Genomic DNA, 11,232 nt, shown 5'->3' on the forward strand with positions numbered 1-11,232 from the left:
TGTTAGGCTTATATTAATTTTGCGTGCGTAGCAATAACACTGTTTTAATTATGCCACATGCTTTAATTAATTAATTACTTGTTTAATTAATGTTAATTAGCTAGATAATCTAGTTAATCTAATTTATAGTTCTAACCTATGCATTTTATAAATAACTGTTAAAATGATTAATTCTAACTCAATTATTTTAATTTAATACCTATTTAGTTTAAATACAATATCTGTTAAATCCCATGCATTCGATTTATTGTGCCTAAAATATCGTTTTATCCATAAATTCTTTGTTTTAGCTCCGATTTTAATGGTTCTCAAACCTACGATCTCGTAGCGACACATATGATATTCTTATGCTGTTTTATTCATATACTTTGGTGTAATGTTGTCATATCCATTATTCGCTTGATTGTATGTATTGCTACGAGTAGAGGCGATGTGACAAGGAATCAAAAGCCCAACTTTTGGTCAGCATTTGGACGACAGGTTATCGCCAGTATAAGGCAAATTGTGCCCTTTATCGCTTTTCTTTACCTAATAATGTTGTTGTTGATCACTGTGATATGCTTAGGATAATTTGATGGGACCTAATAGGTTTCCCTAGTTTTATTTACCCTACCCCTTGCAAATAAATGAACTATTGGGTAGTATTGCTATTGCTCTACCTCGTTTTGGGATTAATGATATATTGAATTATGATCATGTTTCACTATTATTGCTGGTTTATTATTCTTCATGACAAGATCATTGTGTTAATTGGAACATGGAGCGACCACCCGAGAAAATAGTGCTACCACAAGGGTGGTATGGGACGCCCTTAGTTGACTAAATAGGAAAGCTAGTTGAGGACTACTTTACCCGAAAGGGGCAAGGGCGATAGAGGAGCTGCAGTATATGGAGGTTCTCGGGTCGATCATGCTGCAATGGCTTTTCAGATGAGGGATTCCTATATTGCCCTTCTTAGAAACCGTAGCGGGTTTTCTGAAGCAAGTGGAACTTTGTAAAGGCCTCGTAGTGCTACCCTACCTCGTCTCATCGACAGAGATGAATGGGAAGTTGCGATCCCTTTACAAATGGATAACACGACTTATGGGTAAAGATGCACAACCTCTTCCGAGTGTAAAACTGGTATATCGTCATTCTCACGGTCATGAGCAGCTCGGACCCTCACATAAGTAATCTATGGAACTAAACTTAATTTGTCATATGCATTGCATTGTGGGTGTTATTATTATTTTGATCTCTTGTTTATTTGGGTTGGTATCCACTTATACTTAGTAACTGCTAATAAAACTTTGACAAACTTTAAAAGCAATGCTCAGCTTTAACCATCTCCTTTGTTAAGCCTTCCACTTCACATGAGCCCCACTGTAAGTGAGCTCATGCACATTATTCCCCACAACTTGTTGAGCGATGAACGTATGTAAGCTCACCCTTGCTGTACTCACATCCCCCAGGTCAAGGACAGGTACTACAAGATAAGGAGCATGATGGATGCCGCGATGAGTTCGTGAGAGGTCTAGGCCGGTGTCTCCCAGTCAACTATGGTTGCTGGATCGTTGTCTTCGTATGATGTAATTATTTAACTATTTTGTACAAAACTCCATTATATATTAAAGATGTGACATTCATTTCTATACCATGAGTCATCATATGTGTGAGATTTGATCCTAGCACACATTTCAGACGTGCCCGGGTTTGGTCCCTAAATCCGGGTGTGAGAGAATTGGTATCAGAGGAATATTGACTGTAGGACGTAACCTAGATAGAACTGGACAACCCTTACCTACTTACCTTTGGTACTCTGATTCTTTCTAAACTTACCTTAATCTTTTCTCATCTATTATTGCTTTACTCTGATTAATCTAACCTTATTTCTTCTAAAGACAAAATATGAATTTCACACTTTGAAATCCTATACCAAAAGTGACCCTTAGGAATAGGAGACCTAATCTTAGGAACAAAAACAAAACTATTTTTTATAGATATCTATGCGCTTGAATGCTTGTTCTTATGATACTTGTTTGATTTGGTTCTTTGATTGAGTGTGGTGAGTTGTGGAGTAATGTCCACAATTGCATCTACATATAGGCATCAAAATATGTGTCACACTCGGATTCAAGGGGTAAAACCGGGTGCGTCTCACATGTTTGCCAAAGAAGAACATCACATATAATGACAAAGTGTATAGAGATAAATGTCACAAACATCATTATTACATAGCGGAAGTCTTACAAAAATAAATGAGAACAATAAAGCGAACTAAGTATTATTCCTTGGCGCCATAAAGCTGACTGGGAGAGGCCACCTAGATAAGCTCATACTCCTCATTGTAGGCCTCCTCCTCCTGGGCTACCTGCTCTTCACCTGTGGGGGGTTTATATATCGCAAGAGTGAGCTCACAAAAGATCATAGCTCAACAAGTTGTGGGGAATAATGTGCATGAACTCATCAAAGGTGGGAGTTCATGTGAAGTGTAAGGCAGATCAACAAATAATGGTTAAAGCTGAGCATTGCTTTTAATAAGTTGGTCAAATTTTATTAGAGTATATACCAATCCAAAGTAATAGTAGATCAAAATTAATAATAAACCACACTGCGATGCTAATGACCAATTAAATTTAATTCCATAAGTTACTCATGTGAGGGTCCGAGCCGCTCATGACCGTGAGCACGACTGATATACCAGTTTTACACTCTGAGGAGGTGGCGTATCTTTACCGACAAGTCATGTTATCCATCTGCCAAGGGGTCATGAATCCCATACACCTCTACCATTGAAGCGAGGCAGGGTAACACTATGAGGCCTTTACATAGTTCCACTAGCTTCAGAAAACCCGCTACAGTTTCTAGGGAGCACAATGCAGGAATTCCACGTCTGACCGCCATCGCAGCAAAATCAACCCGAGAACCTCCCTACACCAACCACTCCCCTACTGCCCTTGCCCCTTTAGGGTAAGGTAGTCCCCTACCACCCTTGTGGTAGCACTGTTTTCCAGGGTGGTCGCTCCATGTTCCAATTTACATAATGATCTTATCATGAATAGTAAATAACAAATTGATAATAAAAGCATGATCATGAATATTGTGTATCTTAACACCCAAAACCACATAAAGCAATAACAAGTACTACCCAAAAGTTCAGTGGTAAACAAGGTATAAAGATAGCCAAACTAGGGTAACCTATTGGGTCCCATCAAAATTAACCTATGCAGATCATAATGATTAACAGAAAAATTATTGAGTAAATATAAGTGATCAAGGGCACAACTTGCCTTCAACGAGCTCCTGCTTAGTATTATCCACCTGCTGAGTCTCTGTGTCCTCATTCACTTGCCCGTCTATTCGCAACAATACAAGCAAACATGGTACATGAGAAATTAACATCACACCAAACATGAAGACATACTGCATAATATTATTCTACGCATCGTAACGAGATCGTAGGTTCGAGTATCACTAAATTCGGAGTTACGGTTATCGAGTTATGATTTTCTGAAGTTATTAAGTGGTTGGTATAGAGTATACTAGGTGAGCAATTTTAATCTATGTTTCATGACTAAACAGAGTTACTCGGTGATAAACAATATTAATATAAAATTAATGCAACTGGAATGGGTCAAAAAAGAATTAAAATGGATTTTCTATGAATTAAATAAGTTTCTGAGATTATTTTTAATACAAAAAATTATTTTCTACTTCAATTTATTAATTTCGGGATCTATTTGGACTGAGGCCACAAATTCCCGAGAATACGGGGTTTAATTTGTAAAAATCTTGGGCTCGGTTGTAATTACCCTGTGTGGACTGTGAAAGGCGGGTTGATAACTAAGAACCCTAGAGGTTCTTATGTAAAGCCGTTTGGTGAAAACGGTATGATGAGATCTAGGCCGTCCGATTAGAAATATGCGGCCACGATCAGTCCTACCCGAGATCAAACCGTTACGTCACGCGAGCCGTTAGATGCAGGATCCACGGCCCACGCCAGCGCACCCTCTCTTACCCCCCTTCCCCTCGGATCATTAATCAATGGTCCAAATTATTTGGCTCGAAACATTACTCTCATGTGATCCCGACCATTCGTCTAAGATCGACGGCCACCAGCCGTCGCCTAGCTCTCGGCCCCCCGCATGGCAGCGCCGCCCCCAATCACGGCGCAAGTCCCACCAGAGTTTTGCGTTACCCCGCTACTGTACCCCGAACTCCGATCAAGGGCGCTCATGCGTAGCGAACTATGTAGCGGACACGAGGGAGGGTTCATTACCTACGACTATGCAGTGAAGCGCTCTGCCTGCGGAGAGGTGCGGCCTGTGGTCACCGGTGAGCGATTCCCCCGACACCAGTCGTCAATCACGCCCGAGGATGAGTCACCCACGTTCTGCGTGGTCTGTGCAGCTCCACGGTTCAGCTCCGGATTCCCAAGTGCCTTTACCAATGGATGGCGGCGGCGAGTCCTCTCTCACTCTCGGTGGATAGGACATGCGTGGCAGGCGACTCACACACGACGACGACGGCTCTATGTCTCTCGCTTGTGGCTTAACAGGTAGGTCATCCGGCACCGAATTTATCCCCGTGCCATCGGTCAAGGAGGGAAGGAAACCGACCAGGATTCACGTCGCGCGCGACGATTTCGCACGGTTGTTACGGCTGAGAAGGAAGTACGGACAAGGGGGCCCCACCCACCAGCGAGTATGCGTCGCATGGAGATAACGAAGCGGGGCGCCTGACGACCCGGACCCGCCAGTCGGCGCCGGTGGGTTGTTACACGCGCGCGGATGAACATCCGAGGGGCAGCTCCGGTGCTCGGGTCCCACCAGTTAGATGGCTGAGGGCAACGCGACCGACGCGCGGGCCCCACATGCCATACACAAGCACGTACAACCGCTCGGTTTGGGCTGCGCAGAGGAAACACATTAATGGGCCGAGAGCGAGGGGATCCGGCCCACAACGCTTTATTCCTTTTTTATTTTTATTTTCTGCTTTCTTCTCTCTTTATTATCTTTTTAAATCTCAAATTTGAATTCTTGTTTTGAACTTTACAATTCCAAATATAATTTCAATGTAAATAATGCTTCTACTGGTTGTCATAACACTATTTATCAAAATTACTATTACTATTATTTTTTTCCTCTTTTGTTTCTCTGTATATAATTTCTTTTCTAGAGCCCAAATTTGCATGTCAAAATTAGATTTGTTTTAATTATGAATTTTGAGTTTTGATGCACAAACAAAGGAAGTCTAGCATGATGCAAAATTTTCAAGTGTTTTTATTGGGTATTTATCTGAAATAAAATGTGTCTCATGCTTACATCAACCCATCAAAAGAGCTCCTTATTAATTTCAATGACCAAGGTCATGAGTGTTCTATACTAGGGTTTACAAATCCTACCCCCTTAAAAAGAATCTCGGCCTCGAGATTAAGATGAACTAGGGAAGAGGTGGGGAAAATCTACTCGTAGCACTTCTTCTCTCTCCCAAGTAGCTTTATCTTCTCCATGATCACTCCACTCACTTTGCACATTTTGATCACCTTACTCCTTGTGACACAAGTCAAAGTATCAAGGACCTTGATAGGGTATTCCGTATAAGTCAGATCATCTTGAACACTCAATTCCTCCATAGGCACTTGCTCTTCGGGTACCATGAGACACTTCTTCAACTGGGATACATGGAAGACATCATGTACATCCGCTAGATGGTCGGGTAGTTCCAGTTGGTAGGCACCGCTTTAGGATTTTGAAGGGTCCAATAAAGTGAGGGGACAACTTCCCTTTAACATTAAACCTCCTCATACCCCGGATCGGTGACACCTTCAGATACATGTGATCACCCTCCTTAAACTCTAACTACCTTCTCCAGGTATTTGCATAACTTTTCTGCCTTGACTGCACAGTTCTCACGTTCTCCCGTATCAAACGTACTTGTTCTTCTGCCTCTTGTATAGTTTCTGGCCCAAAGAACTAACTTTCACCAGTTCGGTCCCAATATAGAGGAGACCTGCACTTTCTGCCATACAACGCTTCAAACGGGGACATCTTCAAACTGGCCTGGTAACTATTATTGTAAGAGAACTCCGCATAGGGCAAACTCTTATCCCAACTGCCACCATGTTTAATTGCACAAGTCCTTAACATATCTTCTAGTACTTGGTTAGTTCTCTCGGTTTGCCCATCAGTTTGAGGATGGTAGGCTGAACTGAAATTTAGTCTTGTATCCAAGCATTCATGCAACTTCTGCCAAAACCAAGAAGTAAACTGGGATCCTCGGTTTGACACGATCTTCTTAGGCACATCGTGTAGACAAACTATCCGAGCCATGTATAACTCTGCTAGCCTGGCTCCTGAATATGTGGTCTTCACTGGGATAAAGTGGGCTACTTTAGTTAGCATGTTCACAATCACCCATATAGAGTCATACCCAGTAGATGTGTGGGGTATACCTACGATGAAGTCCATACTAATTTCTTCCCACTTCCACTCAGGTATCTTAAGCGGGTGCAGCAAACCGCCAGGTCTTTGATGTTCATCTTTTACCCTCTGGCAAACATCACACAGTACTAGATGTGAAGTAACATCTTTCTTTAGTCCATACCACCAATACTTTTGCTTTAGGTCCTGGTACATATTGGTACTACCAGGATGGATGGAGTACACTGAGTCATGTGCTTCCTTCAATATGGTCTCAGGAAGACTATCAATCTCAGGGACACAAATCCTGTTCTTGAACCATATTGTGCCTTGATCATCCTCCATGAAATCTAAACCTCTGCCTTTTGTTATAAGGTCTCTGATCTCTTGAATTTTAACATCACCGATTTGAGCTTTACGTATTTCTAATTCTAATGTAGGTTCCACCTCTATGGTAACTCCTTTGTGTGAGCAACTATTCCTAGGTTGAGCTTTTCAAAGTCTTCTACTAACTCATCGGGTAACTGGGCAACAATAGCTGCATGAACGTGCTCCTTCCGACTCAAGGCATCCGCAACCAAATTTGCCTTGCCCGGGTGATAATGAATCTCGAAGTCATAATCTTTGATGAGCTCCAACCAACGGCGTTGCCTAAGGTTGAGATCTTTCTGAGTGAAGGTATACTTTAAGCTCTTATGATCAGTGTAGACATGGCACTTAGTGCCCATAATATAGTGCATCCAAATCTTAAGAGCATGCACTACAGCTGCCAGTTCTAAGTTATGAGTGGGGTAGTTCAATTCATGCTTCCGCAACTGGTGAGACGCGTAGGCAATGACATGTCCTTCTTGCATAAGAACACATCCCAAGCCCTGGCGGCACACATCACAATATATGCAAATCCCTTTTGTAGATCTGGCATAACCAACATTGGGGGTGACATCAATTTTAACTTTAGTTGATTGAAACTATCTTGACATTCACGAGACCACTTAAACTCCTTTACCTTCTCTAATAGTGAGGTCATAGGCTTCGCTATCTTGGAGAATCCCTCAATAAATCGTCGATAATACCTTGCGAGCCCCAAGAAGCTCCGAATCTCAGTAACCGGACATTGTATCTTCCATCCCACTATCTCTCTCAATTTAGCAGGATCCACTGATATTCCTCCATTAGAGATGATGTGTCCAAGGAATGGTAGTTCGTCAAGCCAGAACTCACACTTTTTATACTTGGAATAGAGTTGATTATCCCTTAACTTCTGTAGCACCAATCTCAGATGTTCCTCATGATCACTATCATTCTTGGAATAAATTAGAATGTCGTTGATGAATACCACGACGAACTTATCAAGATACTCCTTGAACACCTTGTTCATCAGATTCATGAAGTAGGCTGGTGCATTAGTTAAGCCAAACAACATGACTGTGAACTCATATAGACCATATCGGGTAGAGAAATCAATCTTGGGAATATCAGAAGGCCTAATCTTCATTTGGTGATAACCCGATCTGAGATCAGTTTTTGAAAACACCCTGGCACCTCTCATCTGATCAAACAAGTCTTCGATACGAGGTAAAGGATACTTATTCTTAATTGTGACATCATTAAGTGATCTATAATCAACACACATCCTCTGTGAACCATCCTTCTTCTGTACAAACAGGAGCAGTGCTCCCCAAGGTGGAGAACTCAGACGAATGTACCCTGCATCCTATAATTCTGTTAGTTGCTTCTTAAGTTCTTTTAATTCTTCCACTGACATCCTATATGGCCTTTTAGAAATAGGAGCGGTTCCAGGTATGAGACCAATAACAAACTCAACTTCCCTATCGGGTGGCATTCCGGGTAACTAAGAGCACCTAGAGGGGGGGTGAATATGTGATCCTGTAAAATCAAACACTAAATAGCCACAAACTTGATTATTGAAGCGTTAGTGTGACCAAGTAACTATGAAGCGAGTTCTTGTGAACAAAACAATCACAGAAAAGCAACACAAGAGACACGCGATTTTTATCCCGTGGTTCGGCCAAGTAACACTTGCCTACTTCCACGTTGTGGCGTCCTAATGGACGAGGGTTGCACTCAACCCCTTTCAAGTGATCCAATGATCGACTTGAATACGACGGTCTTTTATCTTTTGAGTACTCTTCCCGTTTGCAAGGAATCTCCACAAGTTGGAGCCTCTCGCCCTTACAATATTGATCACAAAAGAAAGCACAAGAGTAAGGATGGGAGAGAAACACACGCAAGACCCAAATCCACAGCACACACACGCACACAAGTCAAGACTTGAGCTCGAAACGTAGCACAGTGAGTTCACAACTCAAACGGAGCTCAAATCACTAACACAATCGATCAAATGCGTGGAGGCGGAGTCTGGGAGTCTTAGAATGCTTAGAGAATGCTTGGTGTTCTGCTCCATGCGCCAAGGGGTCCCTTTTATAGCCCCAAGGCAGCTAGGAGTCGTTGGAGATCAATTTGGAAGGCATTTCTTTCCTTCTGTCGAGTGGTGCACCGGACAGCCGGTGCACCACCAGACAACCACTGTAGGGGTCCGATGCGCGATCTCCTTCCATATAGGACACAGCCGACCGTTGGTCCTCAGGATCGGTTGGCGCACCGGACAGTCCGGTGCACACCGGACAGTCTGGTGTGCCCAACCGACCGTTGCTGCGGGCCATGCGTCGCCCACGGATTGTGCAGCCGACCGTTGGCCACGAGTGCCTTTGGCTCACCGGACAGTCCGGTGATTTATAGCCACGTCGCCTTCTCTTTTCCCGAGAGCACCTAGTTGACGCCGAGCCAGCCTGAAGCACCGAACACTATCCGGTGCACCACCGGACAGTCCGGTGTCCTAGGCCCGAGCTGGTGTTGACTGACCTTTGCCAACTTTTCTCCAATTCGAATCTTCTTTTCTTGGCAGTGTTTCTAGCACTTAGATAACCATGTTAGTGTACAAAAACAATTCAATAAGTCTAGAAACATACCTTGTTCTTGGTTTCACACTTCTTACTCATTTTGCATATAAGAGCTCACTCAATATGTGTTGGACATTTAATCACCAAAAGATTATCGAAATGGCCCAAGGGCACATTTCCCTTTGAATCTCCCCCTTTTTGGTGATTTATGCCAACACATCAAAAAGCAACAAGAGAAGTGCAATATTAATGCAAATGAAGACCAAATTCTCTTAGGATTTAGCATATTTGGATCATTCTTTGCCACCGCTTGGTTTGTTTTTGCAAATCAAATTCTTTTTCCTTTCTCTAAGTCAAACACACTTGTTTGGGCAAATCGAGAGATATTTCAAGAGTAAAGTTGATCAAGTGCCACAAACTCCCCCTTTTTTTCATAATCAAAATTCTCCCCCATAAGAAACCAAATTTTGTAATAAGAGTATTTTGACAAAAACCAAATTCTAACTCCTCTATTTTCAAAATTCACAAGTGGTTGGCTAATCCATTTTGCTTTAGATGGCCTTAATTTCTCCCCCTTTGGCATTAAGCCAAAATAGGATCATTCTTGGCCCTTTAACCCCATTGCCTCACCAAAATGTCAATTACGAGCAAAAAGGCAATGAGAACACAAGTATGAACATGGAATTAAATACACTAATACCGGAGTGCAGTGGAAGTCTTTTAGCCATCCAAGTTCACTTTCCCTTTCAATGTACCTTTGAGACTACATCAAGTGTACTCAAGCAAACAGGTTAGTCTCAAAGGGGTCAACTTGTAGCACATCTCCCCCTAAATATGTGCATCATTTGCATATGGACTTGTGATGTCCAGGGATGACTTGTACAACTTGAGCACCATAAATAGACAACAAATAATGTAAATACTCATATTAACATGATCAAAGGCATAGACTACATGTATGCTATAGATCAATCCAAGTTACGTGAATCTAAAACATTTAGCTCACTTCGCAACCTGCAAAATGTTTTCTCATCCAACGGCTTGGTGAAGATATCGTCTAGCTGGTTCTCGGTGCTAATATGATAAATATCGATATCTCCCTTTTGCTGGTGGTCTCTAAGGAAGTGATGCCAGATGTCTATGTGCTTAGTGTGGCTGTGTTCAACAGGATTATCCGCCAAGCGGATTGCACTCACATTGTCACATAGGAGTGAGACTTTGCTCAGATTGTAGCCAAAGTTCCGGAGGGTTTGCCTCATCCAAAGTAGTTGCGCAACACTGTCCTGCGGCAACGTACTCGGCCTCAGCGGTGGATAGGGCAACAAATGTTTGTTTCTTGGAACTCCAGGACACCAAGGACCTTCCTAGAAATTGGCATGTTCCTCATGTGCTCTTCCTATCAACCTTGCACCCAGCATAATCGGAGTTTGCGTATCCAATTAAGTCAAAGGTAGACCCCTTTGGATACCAGATCCCAAAGCAAGGCATAGAAACTAAATACCTAAGAATTCACTTAACGACCATAAGATGACATTCCTTGGGGTCGGATTGAAATCTAGCACACATGCATACACTAAGCATAATGTCCGGTCTACTAGCACAAAGATAAAGTAGTGAGCCTATCATTGACCAGTATGCCTTTTGATCAACAGACTTACCTCCTTTGTTGAGGTCGAGATGCCCGTCAGTTCCCATCGGTGTCTTCGCGGGCTTGGTGTCCTTCATCCCAAACCTCTTGAGAAGATCTTGAGTGTACTTCGTTTGGGAGATGAAGGTGTCGTCCTTGAGTTGCTTCACTTGGAACCCAAGGAAGTAGGTCAACTCGCCCATCATCGACATCTCGAACTTTTGCATCATCACCCTGCTAAATTCCTCACAAGACTTTTGATTAGTAGAACCAAATATTATGT

General features: G+C 42.6%; 1 long non-coding RNA gene across 1 annotated transcript; it reads right to left on the bottom strand.

Annotated features, from left to right (window-relative positions):
- Positions 1 to 2,143: 2,143 nt before the first annotated feature.
- LOC103640996 (uncharacterized) lies at positions 2,144 to 4,620 on the bottom strand. Its single transcript, NR_158210.1, has 3 exons — positions 4,259 to 4,620; positions 3,270 to 3,335; positions 2,144 to 2,361 (listed from the first exon to the last, which is right to left on the bottom strand). It is a non-coding gene; the product is annotated as an uncharacterized lncRNA (long non-coding RNA).
- Between the last annotated feature and the right edge of the window lie 6,612 nt (positions 4,621 to 11,232).

Source organism: Zea mays, chromosome 10 (assembly GCF_902167145.1).
Source record: "Zea mays cultivar B73 chromosome 10, Zm-B73-REFERENCE-NAM-5.0, whole genome shotgun sequence".
NCBI classification, from domain to species: domain Eukaryota; kingdom Viridiplantae; phylum Streptophyta; class Magnoliopsida; order Poales; family Poaceae; genus Zea; species Zea mays.